Source organism: Microcebus murinus, chromosome 15, assembly GCF_040939455.1.
Source record: "Microcebus murinus isolate Inina chromosome 15, M.murinus_Inina_mat1.0, whole genome shotgun sequence".
Lineage (NCBI taxonomy): Eukaryota > Metazoa > Chordata > Mammalia > Primates > Cheirogaleidae > Microcebus > Microcebus murinus.
The window spans coordinates 53,700,957-53,714,294 of record NC_134118.1 but is presented as its reverse complement, the minus strand read 5'-3'; the positions used below and the strand labels follow the sequence as shown (position 1 = coordinate 53,714,294).

General features: G+C 33.2%; 2 long non-coding RNA genes across 4 annotated transcripts in view; one reads left to right on the top strand and one right to left on the bottom strand.

The window, feature by feature from the left end:
• LOC142876362 (uncharacterized) overlaps positions 1–11,421 on the bottom strand; it is a 99,125-nt gene extending 87,704 nt beyond the window's left edge. For all 3 annotated transcript variants that reach the window (XR_012923251.1, XR_012923252.1, XR_012923253.1), the window contains exon 1: positions 11,062–11,421. This is a non-coding gene — a long non-coding RNA (uncharacterized LOC142876362). The remainder of the gene's footprint in view (positions 1–11,061) is intronic.
• Positions 1–13,338, top strand: part of LOC105885836 (uncharacterized) — a 406,927-nt gene that overhangs the window by 146,440 nt on the left and 247,149 nt on the right. The gene's annotated exons all lie outside the window — the stretch shown is intronic.

Sequence of the window (13,338 nt, the reverse complement as noted above, 5' to 3'; positions counted from 1 at the left end):
CTCACTTTCTGTAGATGATTCCAGGAGGCAGTATGCATGCTTCTTAATGATTCCCAAGTAATTGAGATCCCATTGCCTACAACTGTAGCCTCTGCATGTGTCCTTGTATTTACTTTAGCTCTTTCTCTCTCTTATCTTCCCAAATAACTCACTCTTGCTTCCTAGGTTCATCTCTCATATAAATTACCTGTCCCCAAGTCTTAGACTCTGCTTTTAACAGAGTCCAAATTAAGACAATTGATACTGGAGTTGCTCCTAGAAACCAAACCGTGAAGATGAAACATCATAATTGGATCACTCATTATTCAGAGAGTATCAATTGCCACATTGCATTTGAAAAGTGGGATTGTACTACTAAAGGATGGTGATGGTAGGATGGTGCTTTTGGTAAGTGGGGTGTAGTTGGATGCAAGTTCAAAAACTCTTACGAGTAGATTATTAAGATGAATTACAATTGGAAGTCAAAGGACTGGCATTACCACTAGTAATTGAATAAGATAAGGACAGAGCATTTATGCGAATTGTGGCTTTGCTGGATTTTGTTAACTGCCCTTAGAATCTTAGAATTCTGGGGGGAATAAAAACATTATAGACTTCCTTCTCCAAGCAGATCCTGATCTTCTGTAGTCAGAGGGAAGACTAGATAGAGCTTAATTCTAAGGTAGCAGCATTGCAAAGGAGACTGTGTCAGTCTCAGTGGATACATTATATTAAAGTCAGAAAACAAATAGGAAAGTAGCCAGTTTCTGATACTGGGATGGGGACAGTTGGATAGATGTATCTGAGAACTTTTAGCTCCCAGATATCACTAACTTCCACATCTAGTCTTTCATTCTTCTCCTCCCCCCTTTGCAGAGAAGAGCAGCATGCCCTACTTTTACTACACAAATATGTCATCTAAGCCAGAAGCTCCACAGTGGCTGCCTGATCTTCTCAAGATTCCATCCTTGTGTTCTCTAATTGTGTTCAGCCAATAACTAAAGTCATGGTAGAGCCTATCCTAAGTGGATAATTATTCTAGCTGTTTCTAGCTTTGGGATAAAATAGTTCTTTAACTGATAGAATTGTAGGATTTGACTAATATCCGCAGGCAGGAAATAGCACGGCATGCACAGATGTGAATCTTGAGTGTTAAAACAAGTGGGGTAGGGGTACAGAATGTAAGACTGGAGAAGGGAGAGTTTATTGGCATAGAAGCACTATCCTTTGCCAGGACAATGGAAACCCACCTTATGCGCTTCCATTGTGGTGCCTTGGACTTGCTGGGAGCTTTCAGTAAATGAATTGGAGATGCAGTGACTGTCTTGTCAGTGTATTGAGGATGGGGTCAGGGGAGAGGGAGGAGAGAATATTGGAATAGACTTATGTGAGATCAGCAAATCCACTTTTTACTGGAAAAGTCTACAGGACACTTTCTTCAATGAAGCAATGAGAATCGACTTGTGGGAGACACACTGATATTGTAGAGAAGCTCAGTGCTTGTTGTTTTCTGAAGGCCAGTGTTGACAGCAAATGCCATGGAAATGGGTTGACAATAATAGATAGGTTCATGGAAAATTAGAGGCCAGGAAAAGATTCTTAGGCATTAGGTGAATGGGATGTAATTGCCATAATGGGCAGCGGGACTGGAGTGGTAATCAGGTTGCCTTAACCTACAGGGATCTCTGGCAGTGACTGTTAGACAATGGCCTTTCTAGGGTAAGAGAGATGGGTAGTTAACCAAGGTATTTCTTGACTTGTATAACTAAAAATAACATAATCATATAAAACACATCTGATTGCAGCTACAGTATGCCAAGAGTTCTGTGCGAGCTCAGACTCATGTTGACAGAGTAGTACTTAAATGTGAGTTGTGCTTTTCTCTGCTTTTTTCTGAAGTCATGAAAACTCAGTCATTATGCAAATAAAATCTAGAAATGTAGGAAGTTAGACCCCTGGGAGTGACCCTCAGCCAAAGTGGGATAGGAAACAATATATAAATATCTACTGTCTTCTTTTTATGAGAAATTTAAGGAAACATTATACGAAATTGAGAACCCACTGTCTACCACATCAGTCTCAAAAAATTTACTACCCTTATATTCATTTTCTTAACTTCCTTTCTCCTCTTCCTCATTTCTCTTCTCTGTGATCACTTTCAAAATACATTACCTGTACTGAAACTCATCTGCCTTGTCTCAGACTTTCCTTCCAAGTAATTCAAACTAAGTATCATTTGAAACATTGAAGTTCAAAGAATTTTTGTATGCCTAGTATTATTCTTTTCCTTTGTGGTTTCTGTGTGTTATGTTTTGTGTATGAAGGCCTAACTCACTTTAAGATTATGAAAATATTTGCCTATATTTCCTTTTAATACTTCCATAGTTTACTGTCTGATCATTACTCATTTATTTTTGTGGACTTTATGAGATATGAATTTGGCATTATTCTTTAATAAATGCATAGCCAACTATCTACTAGCATTTTTTTCACAATTCTTTCCCTTTACTAATTAAGTTTGAATGTCATTTGCATCATAAATTTTATAATGCTTTCTTGGTCTATATTTACATCACTGTACTTATATCAGAATATTTTGATTACTTATAGTGTATTTTTATATCTGATAGGACAAGTTCTACTTTCAGTGTTTTATTTATCTACTTTTTTCACAATTGCTTTGACTATTTTTGCACACATTCTTTAATATAAACTTTAAAATCACCTTTTCAAATTTTATTTAAAAATTTCTTTGGAGTTTTTGATTGAGATCATGTTGAGTGTCTAGGTTGATTTGTTGATATATTACACCTTTATTGAACTTTTACATTTAGGAATTAACCTAGCCAGTATTCTTTTATGACCCCTAGTAAAGTTTTTCTCAATTTATTTTCTCACTTTACCTACTTATATTTTATAAAGTTTACTTGTATTTTATAGTTTTTCTTATTTTTATAGTTCACAGTCTTGTAAGTGGGATCCTTTTTTCTGTTGTAGTTCCAGGGATTATGTAGGAGATGTGATGTATGAGAGAGCTATTGCTGTTATCAGTTGATACTGGATTCAGGCCATCTTATGAAACTCTCTTCTTCACTTTATTGTATTTTTTGGTCTATGTAGTTGGATTTTTCTGGAAGCATAATTATATCATCTGTAAATAATGAGAATTATTTTCTTATTTTCTATTATTTTTGCACATGGGAGAGTAGACTTATGTACTTAATTGGAAATTTTCCTCATTGACTTCTTTTTCATTTGCATGTATGGACCAAACAAATTTTCAACACAGATAGAGATGAATTCTGTATTAAGGAAAACTGAAACCATGGCTAATAGGTAATAATAGAAATACCAAACCAAAAAACCCAGTTGAGAAAGAGCCAGAAGTCAGAGAGTGATCAGAAACAGGTCCTGAAACAGCAAGAATCAGCCATGGTCAAAGTCAAGGGACAGACAGTTCAAGTCAAGAGTCAAGAATGCTGTCCAGGGGTCCTCAAACTTTTTAAACAGTTCACTGTCCCTCAGACCGTTGGAGGGCTGGACTGTAGCTTAAAAACATTATGAACAAATTCCTATGCACACTGCACATATCTTATTTTGAAGTAAAAAAACAAACAGGCAAAAACACCCACATGTGGCCCACGGGCCGTAGTTTGAAGACACCTGCATGTAAACTCTCTTTTCTGTGATGGGTGTTCAGTTTGAAAATCAGAGATGAGGTGATCAGAGATTGGAATGTGTCAGCTGGGAACTGAGATGTGCTAGAATCATGACAATGAAACCTTACAAGGGGGAGAGAAGCACAAAACACAACTGAAGCTCCCAGACTGCTCCCTATCTTTATGGAATTCTGGACAATGCTTTTTTGCCCTATAAGCACACTGTGTATGAAAGACTTTATTTTTTTCCTTCCAGGCTATGAACAGTTTGCACAGAAAGACTACCCAACATTTCTGTTCAAGGCTAAGCCTTGGATAAATAACTGGCTGTTAATAATAAGTAAAGTAGAAATTCTCTAAATTAACTTCTTATCACTGTTAATTATCATTTTGACTTAAAAGTAATTTTTGAGTGCGCCCACACAAAGATATGGATTTTTTTTTTCTTTGAGAAGTGGAGTAATGTAACTACTAATCAACTTTCTTATTTCTCTAAAATCAGGTCATATCTATCAACTCACAGATCTAAATGGAACTTAAGAGCCTGTGACTATACATACTAGCTTAGGAAAATGTTAAGAATAGTCCTATTACCATATATTAATAATATAATTTAGAATATATTTTTAAATCAACAATCCTCATATTTATGTTTAGTTATTATAAGCATAGAGATAGTGGTAGGCCTTATTAATTGATATGAAGAAGAAAAAATTTCTACACATGGATAAAATGAGAGGAATAAAGTATTATCAGTCATACTAACTTAACTAACATAAATGTGTATAAATAAGTGTGAAATAATGAGTTTATTTTCTGACATGTCAGTATAATCAGAGACTCTGGGTAAAGTGTTATAAAACCCATTAAACATGAAACCAGAGAATAGTTTCAGTCACCTGTGAAAGAATATGAAATACATGGGGTAAAACTGGCTGCAGAGAAAATTTAAAACCAGGAACCAACAAATGGAGGGAAGAATTGGTGAAAAACTATTATATTGAGCAAGTGGTCCACTAGTCTATAATAGCTAGAGAGAGAATAATAAACATGTTTTTATTTAGTATTATTAAGAATATGACCCTAATGGAAATAGAAAATAGCAGAGAGAATAACAAGGAGCATATATAGGTAAAGCTTCGTGTTTTCTTTTTTAATTGGGAAGATGAACTATAAATGGAATATAAAAAAATAAAAGGAAAATGAATGAAAAATATTGAAATTGATATTGTATATTGATATATAATATCTACAATATTGATATTGTAAAATGGTAAAATTACAAGTACAATTTAACGAGAATGAAAATCTAGAGAAAAGTGTATGACATTCACACATTAAATACTAACTCATCATCAATTTTAGTATGATAAACACCATTGTGAACAATTATGGTTTATACATTACTTTAAATTTGGGGGGTAAAGGTCTTATTTATATATCAAGTATGATGTGTAGATCAGTATACAATTAATATCAGTTAAAAGAAAATTAGGGTCAATTGTAACAGATAAGTCAAGTTCTAATATTGACCATTAATACATTGTTTCTTTGGCCTATTCAAGAAAATCTATAGACCATACATTTGAGAGTAGAGAAAAATTCATTCTTTTATCAAGAAGCATTGAAATATTTAGTGCTTTAAGATTACAGCCAGGGCCAAAATTAATGAACAATTTGTAAGTTAAGCAGTTGTAACAAAGATTCAAATTTCCTTTCAAAAGATAAAATTAAAATGATCAACACTTATGAATAATTAGCTTTTATACAACAGAGTAATTGCCAGAACTCTCACATATGGGAAATAACTGTTTCCAATTCTGACAAAGTGACATATCCATAATTGGTCATGCATTGCAATTCACTTCTCCAGGAATTTGTCTACAGGGAATGATGGTAAAGGCTTCTTTCCTCTGTCAACTGCATTATATAGTTATGGTAGCTTGCTCATAATCAGTACAGAAATGACATCTTTTGTTTTGTTTTTAGTTTTACTTTTCTCAAAGTTCCATCAGTACTGGGAAGGATGCTTTTGTATAGAAAGTTTTACAGACTGAGATGAAAAGTATGGGACAAAAGCTTCCAGGGCTTTAATAAACAGAAGGATCCAAGTTTTCTGTGAGCCACTTAGTTACTACCAGTGACGGACTGACAGGGAATCCTGTCCTCCAGACTGGGCCACCAACCTGCAGTGTGGAATTTCAGGAGGCAAACTACATTCTCGAGTGTCCCACCTTCTCTCAGCTAATTTTCCCTCACTTATATGTACATTATTAGAGAAATTTTTAACTGTCACAATCAGTAACACATTCAATACTCAGAAATTTGTAAGGCATCTCACGATAAAAACAAAAGTGGTAGGAAAATGATAAGGACATAAATGAAAATGGCAAATCACTACAACGTGATCTTAGTAAACTCTTTTAAAAATTTTAGCAACATTTTGTTAAAACTTTCTATGATAGTAAAAATGTAATGCTTTCTTCTTTGGTAGTATGGGCATAGCTACTAAGTGAAGGCACTATAAATCAATGGCAGAAGCAAAATTAGAAATACCCCATTTATTCACATACACTGGATATAAACAGAAAAAGGTAATAAAAATAAGCTATTTATCCATAACTCTATATTTACATTCCTAAGAAACTACACGTTGACTGGGCATGGTGGCTCACGCCTGTAATCCTAGCACTCTGAGAAGCCGAGGTGGGCGGATTGCTCGAGGTTGGGAGTTCGAAACCAGCCTGAGCGAGACCCCGTCTCTACTAAAAATAGAAAGAAATTAATTGACCAACTAAAAATATATATACAAAAAATTAGCCGGGCATGGTGGTGCATGCCTGTAGTCCCAGCTACTTGGGAGGCTGAGGCAGGAGGATTGCTTGAGCCCAGGAGTTTGAGGTTGCTGTGAGCTAGGCTGACACCATGGCACTCACTCTAGCCAGGGCAGCAAAGTGAGACTCTGTCTCAAAAAAAAAAAAAGAAACTACATGTTATTATAAGTTGTGGTATAAAATTACTAATGAGAAAAAAAGGATTAGGAGCTAAATAAACACTTTCAGATTTGAAATACAGTCATACTGTTTTTAAGAATTAATTAGGTAGGGTGTATGTTGTGACTCTATGTGTATTTTGTTATCACAAATTACAAATAACATACTGGTTGATCAATACTTATCAAAAAAGTAACTTAGACACAACTAAGAAAATCCTGGAAAGAACTTCAATGAGGCTTTTTCTCAAAAGTAATGGGCTTTTTATCTCATACCAATTAAGATGGCTGCTATAAAAAAAATAACAAGTGCTGGTGAGGATATGGAGAAGTTGGAACCCATGTAAAATGGTGCCACTGTGAAAAATAATAATGTGCTTCATCAAAAAAATTAAAAATATGATTGCCATGTAACGCAGCAATTCTGTTTCTGTTTTACATATGTTTCAAAAGAATTTAAAGCAGGGACTCAAAGAGGTATTTGTCAACCTTGCTCCTAACAGCATTATTCACAATAGCCAACAGGTGGAAACAACTCATGTCCATTAACACATGAATGGATAAACATAATGTGTTGTATACATGCAAAGGAACATTATTCAGCCTTAAAAAGAAGAAATTCTGATGCATGCTACAATATGGATAAATCTTGAAAACATTATCCTAAGTAAAATAAGCCACTCACAAAAAGACAAATACTATATGATTCCAATTATAGTAGTCAATTATATTGACTACTCTACCTAGAGTAGTCAATCTAATAGAGACAGAAGGTAGAATGGTGGTTTCGAGGGGCTGAAGGAGAGGGCATAGGAGAGTTGTTTAATGAATACAGAGTTTCAGTTTTGCAAGGATGAAAAGAATTCAGAATGTGGATTGTGAAGATGGTAGCACAACAATATGAATGTATTTAATGCCACTGAACTGTGCACCTAAAAACAATTAATATTGTAAATTTTATGTTAAGTGTATTTTTACCACAATTAAAATTATTTTTAAAGTAATGGGCTTTCACAATTACCCCTGTCACAAGCATAACACACCCTTACATATATGGATTGTTTTTACCATTAAAGCTCAAAGATATGATAACATCATTTAATAAAACACAGAATCAAAATAAAGCACAGCAGAAGTCACACTTGCAAAGGCAGACAAAAACATGAATATGCAATTTGATTGCTCAGAGTCTGAAAGTGGTTGTGTGTGACTAAGATGGACTTTTCTCTTAGTTGTTTCATGGACATTCTCAGTTATCAGCTAATGACTAATGGCAGCAGTCTCTCTAAAGCAAATTCTATGTCAGAATTAAAAAAAATTTGTTGGGGTCAATTTATATTACAAAGATAACGTAGGAACAATATTTTGGTATAATAATTTTTATATTTGGGTTTTTGTTTCAATGATAATTAAAATGCTTATGTAAGAATATTTTAGTATGTGGATGGCCACTTTGTAACCAAATACTCCACTCTTACTACAGTCCCAGTATTTGCTTTCATGTCTGTGGTTACACTGGGTTGCAGTGGTCACCTGAAATGACAGCAATTTTCTTTCATATAGTAGAGGGCATACTGGCTGCTGCTAAGTTGACATATTCTAAAATTAAAATGCTAATATTTTACATCTACTATTGTATTCATGTGGAAGCATTTCTACCAGTTATTTGAAAATCTTATTTTTTGAAACAATTTACATTTGGCAGTCATTTTCATAGACCATGGCTTGATTTTTAAATTATTCAGTCAGTTCAGACTTTGACTTGATACCACAAAAAATAACATGGTATAACAAAGTAATTGTAACAGGCTAATGAGAAAAGAAGAGAGACAAATTTAATCTAAGAATGAGGCATTTAAGCCAGAGGAAGTCCAAAGAACTCCAGAAAAATTTGATAACAGGTTTCCCATTAGTTTGAATAGTGAAGAACCATGAAAGAATAACTAGAACAGTATTCGTTATGTCGAACTCAAAGGACATATGCATTTAGATCCATATTCACATTGCATAAATTCTGTCTTTATAGGTACAAACTTACATAATAGTTCACTAGCAGTAAATGTAATAGTACATTCCTAATGTAGAATTTTCAAAATGATATTAAAATTTTTTTCAGAAGTTTATTTTGGTACACATTCTCAGATCAGTCAATAATGTTATCAGACTAATATCTAAAAGAAGCTATTTAGTTTCAGTAAAATAATCTTGTCCAAAATATTAAACTAGTACTATTTATTTGAATTTTATTATAAAAATAATTTTATCTTTGACCTTCCTATTTTTATCTATGAACTATAAACATCAGAAATTTAATGCTATTTTTATGTTTATATTTATTCAGGAAATATTATAATAAATTAATACTGGCAACCTGCCAGGATTTTACTTTTAAAGGATGCATGCATTTGTCATGAACTAGGATACAATGCAATAGTCTAATGTTAGGGAATTCCATCCATGTATCTTTTGTGTTTTTGTAATATAAGTTTACTTTGTTTTGGGGAACCACAGTGAGTTGATTCATAGAGTTATAATGCATGGAGTTTTAGAAGACACACTGAGGAAGTTATAAAATATGGAAATAGATATGCAATTACATACATTAAAAAAGACTACTAGAAATTCAGCCAATCGATATGTGATTAAAAGATTCATCTATGATAAAAGGCATAAGATATTTATTTGATAAGGTACTTCTTTGCATTAAGTGATGTGCTAAGAGAATCAATAGTACACTCATTTTATTATTTTGTATTTCAATTATTTGGAAAAAGGTTTCTCCCAACCTATTAGCCATTTAGAAAGCCTTGGGATGGGCTTAAATATTTCGAACAGATCTAGATTGTGAAATAGGTCTTCAGTTTTTGCAGCCAAAAATAAAAGATTGAGGCCAAAGGGTAAAGGACAATAGGGTTTAGACGTTAAATGGAAAAAGAACAGAGACAAAGAGAAAATGATCTGGCATTATATGTTCACATCAATGGCAGTAATTAAGCTTTGCAGTATCATTAGATATGATAACAATCATTTGTAGCCTTTTATGTTGTTTCACATGCTAGGCATACAGAACCACATGATAGCAGGATCCTTAATATTTTTCACTGTTTTTTTTTCTAAGAGAATAATGACATTCAATTGTCATGAATTGGGGAATACACAACACAAATTTAGATTCTTATCTTCAAAGGAGGAAAGATGAAATGTTTTATGCCTTTTAGCCATCTGCTAAGTGTATGGCAGCAGTAAAATGGTAATAAGATATTGAGGTGGATATTTCTAAGAGTATAGTATTTAAATTTATAAAAGCTAATGTGGCATTATACTAAACATTGAGTTAATGTCCCTACCAGCCTAACAACTAAACTATGACATGCTATGCCATAGTGTTAAATTGAACTAAGAATATTCCAGGTTCTAATTGTGGGAAATCAGTCATTAATCAGTTCAAATTTTGTAATGTTGTGATTGAGGAAAATAAAATGGATACTTTGGAAATGGAATCTCCATGAAAGAAAATAAAAAATGTCTTAAATAGTTAAATATGGTATTTAAATCAATATAATGGTCAGCCTTAATGAGTAACTATGTTTATTGTTTCTCTTGAACTTTCAATTAAAGATCTAATTTTTATTTAGTTTTCATGGTATATTCAGAGAGTATTATAATAATTAAATTAGAATTTTTGCTTGAATTAAACTTCTGAGTCTTCAAATGTCCAAGCTGATCATAATGAATAAGTAATTCCTATTTCAAATTTTCAAGTGCAAATATTCAATATATTCAGATTCTTTAGAATAGTGCTATGAGATTTTGTGAACTTATCAGATACCAGTTTTTGAGGAATTGCTTTAGTTAATTCAGTAATTTCAGAGGACATAAAACAAAGATTCAGGGTGTTGCACATTTCATAGGATTTAAATATATTGTAAAAATTATAAAAAATGATGTAGCTAATTTTGTCTTCCTTAACAGATAGCTAGAGTGCAAACCATCTTGGATTATGCCTAAGTGAGGTTTTTGTTGATCCCATACAATGGCTACACTTCTAATTCAGTTAATCTTCTCCTGATGTTTAAGCCAGACAGCTAGTATAAAAGCAGAAGAGCTTCTCTTACATTATCTGGTTCTTATAATAATAGTATAAACACTACCTTCAGCTACATTTCAAGGTTTCTTTCTACTAATGTTGATAACTTTTCTAACAACTTGTAATTAAGTGCCACAAAAATTCCATTTTCCCAGTTCCTGAGCTGACAATTAGTCTCTTCTTTCAAAATAACACTTTAACTTCACAGAAGTTAGTCAGAAATAGGTCTAGTATGTCCGTTAGAATCTTTTAAATTTGAAACGTAATCCAAAGAGCAGCATGAGTACCTGCTAAAGAAGGAGATAGACTGAAAATGTAGAACACAAAATCAGAAATACACTTACTTGTATCTGTCTGATTGGGACTTCCAGAATCTAGAGAATAAAATCTTCATGCCTCAGCTTTTACTTTGCTCAACAAGCACATTTCATTCCCACTTCTGAGGCTTTGCGATCTGATGCATTTTCCTTAATTCTTGGTATCTCGGAGACTAAGCATAAAAAGTGAATATCCATGCATTCTCTGTCTTGCCCCCAGTTAAACCTTTTAAAATATATTTTTATTAAACTACAATTGGTTAACGGGTAACCACTGTAGTACTGGGAGTGTTGGTATAATCTGGATTCCAATGATGGCTGTCATTATGGAGAGATTAAACAGAAATATTTGAAGGGAGAGTCAGTAGGATTTGGACACTGATTGGATGTGGGAGGCAAGATAGACACCGAGTGTTCAGTGCTGTGGAAGAGAGATAAGATGAGTGAGTAGGAGGACACAGAAGTAGGAGCATAGGTGGGTAGGGATGATGGGAGGAGGAAGACGAGTTCCAATTCAAACTGTTGTGTTTGAGGTGCCTCTGCTGTATTCAAGTAGAGGTTTTGTAAACAGTAGGATATACAGACTTGGAATTTAGAAAACGGGGCTTAGCCAGAGGAATAGATTTATGACTCATGGGCATGGCAGGGAACTGAGTTACCAAATATGGGAGAAATTGACCAGCTACAGTGTGTAACCGGGGGAAAATGTCCAAAAGAACATTACTATTAAATGAATGGATAGAGGAGAAAAAAAGCACCATGAAGGAACGGATGAAAAATGATCTGAGAGGTAGGCTGTCTCCTGACTGCAAAGGAACATTGTCTAAACTCAAAGCCCGTCATAGTTTGCGTTACCCTAAATTTCTGGATTTATTTCTGAAATTTTTTTTTCCGTCCACTCCACTCCAGTAGAATAAACTTGTTTCTTTTTCATGTCATGCACTTTCATTCCTCTGAAGGCTTTCCTAGGACGCTTTTATTCCTGTTTTCTACTAGCAAAATCAGGATTCATTATAATATTTCTTACACAATGAAGTTTATTTTGGTACATAGTCTGAAAAGGAATATTTTAGTATTTAATTTTAAATATTTGAAATGCAAATTTTTCAGAATGTCTGAGATTGACCAACGTATAACGCTTCCTCTATTGTCAATTCTTGATAGCTTGTAAACTCTTTTAGGACCAAGACCTTTGTAGGATCTTCAACTGTAAAATAGAGATAATTATATCTATTTTATGGGTTTGTTCTGACTATCATAAAGGAGGACATGTAAGGTCTTAGCACAGTCCTGATATATATCAGGGGCTCAAAATATGGTAGAAAATGATGATGATTTGATCATTGTAATATCAGGACTTCAATAGATTCTCAATTCTCTCTTCAATCAGGTTCTCAATAGATTTATGGATTTTAATAGAAAGAAGTTCACATATAATTGATATGTGGGATCAATTATTATAATCATTCACCACCAGAAACACAAAGGAGTTTCCATATTATCTAGATACTTGAGACACTAGTATTCTTTTAAGGCTTTTGAATACTGAGTTAAAGATTTATAACTTTTTTTTCCACTGACTTTTCCAAGTTGGTGAAGGTTTTTATTTTTCAGGAAATTACTTCTTCAATAAACTCCAGGTACAGGATTAAAATGAGCAATGCTGAAAAAAATACATAGAGGTGAAGATATAGCTGCACTCAAAAAGTCCATATTTCTATCTGAAAATCTTTCCACAGAATGATAAATTTATATTTCATAAAAGTGAAAAAATGAAAAAATAAATCTAGTTTAGAAAGCATTAAAGTATTTCAAGTGTGTTTGTTTAAATTCTATGTAATCTAGACTATATTTGTGTAATGTTTCTTAATTATGTATTTTTCTGCATTGTTATTAGTGAGGTTTCTCAGCATTACTCAGGGTATAAGAATTAACACAGTCACAGTGTGTTAATTCTTCCTTAGGTTATTTATTATAAGACAATGTGCTTGCAGTGTTGCTTATTTAAATTGAAAAATTATATTTCCATAACATGAAAGGCAATTTAAGAAAAAAAGAAAAAAAAACTTATTAAAAAATTTCCACCAATTTAGATTCCAATTGTATCTTGAAAAATGCCTATTAGACCAAATTTTTATTGCATAAGAGAGCTGGTGAACCCACCTTCATAGCCAGTATGTTAAAATTAGAAAAAAAATTAAAGCCAATTTGTCTTGATGGATTTGAAGGGATAAATCTGATAAAAGCCTTTTAGCAAAAAAAGAATATTCTTTGATAAAGAGCATTTAGCTTGCATAGTTTTAC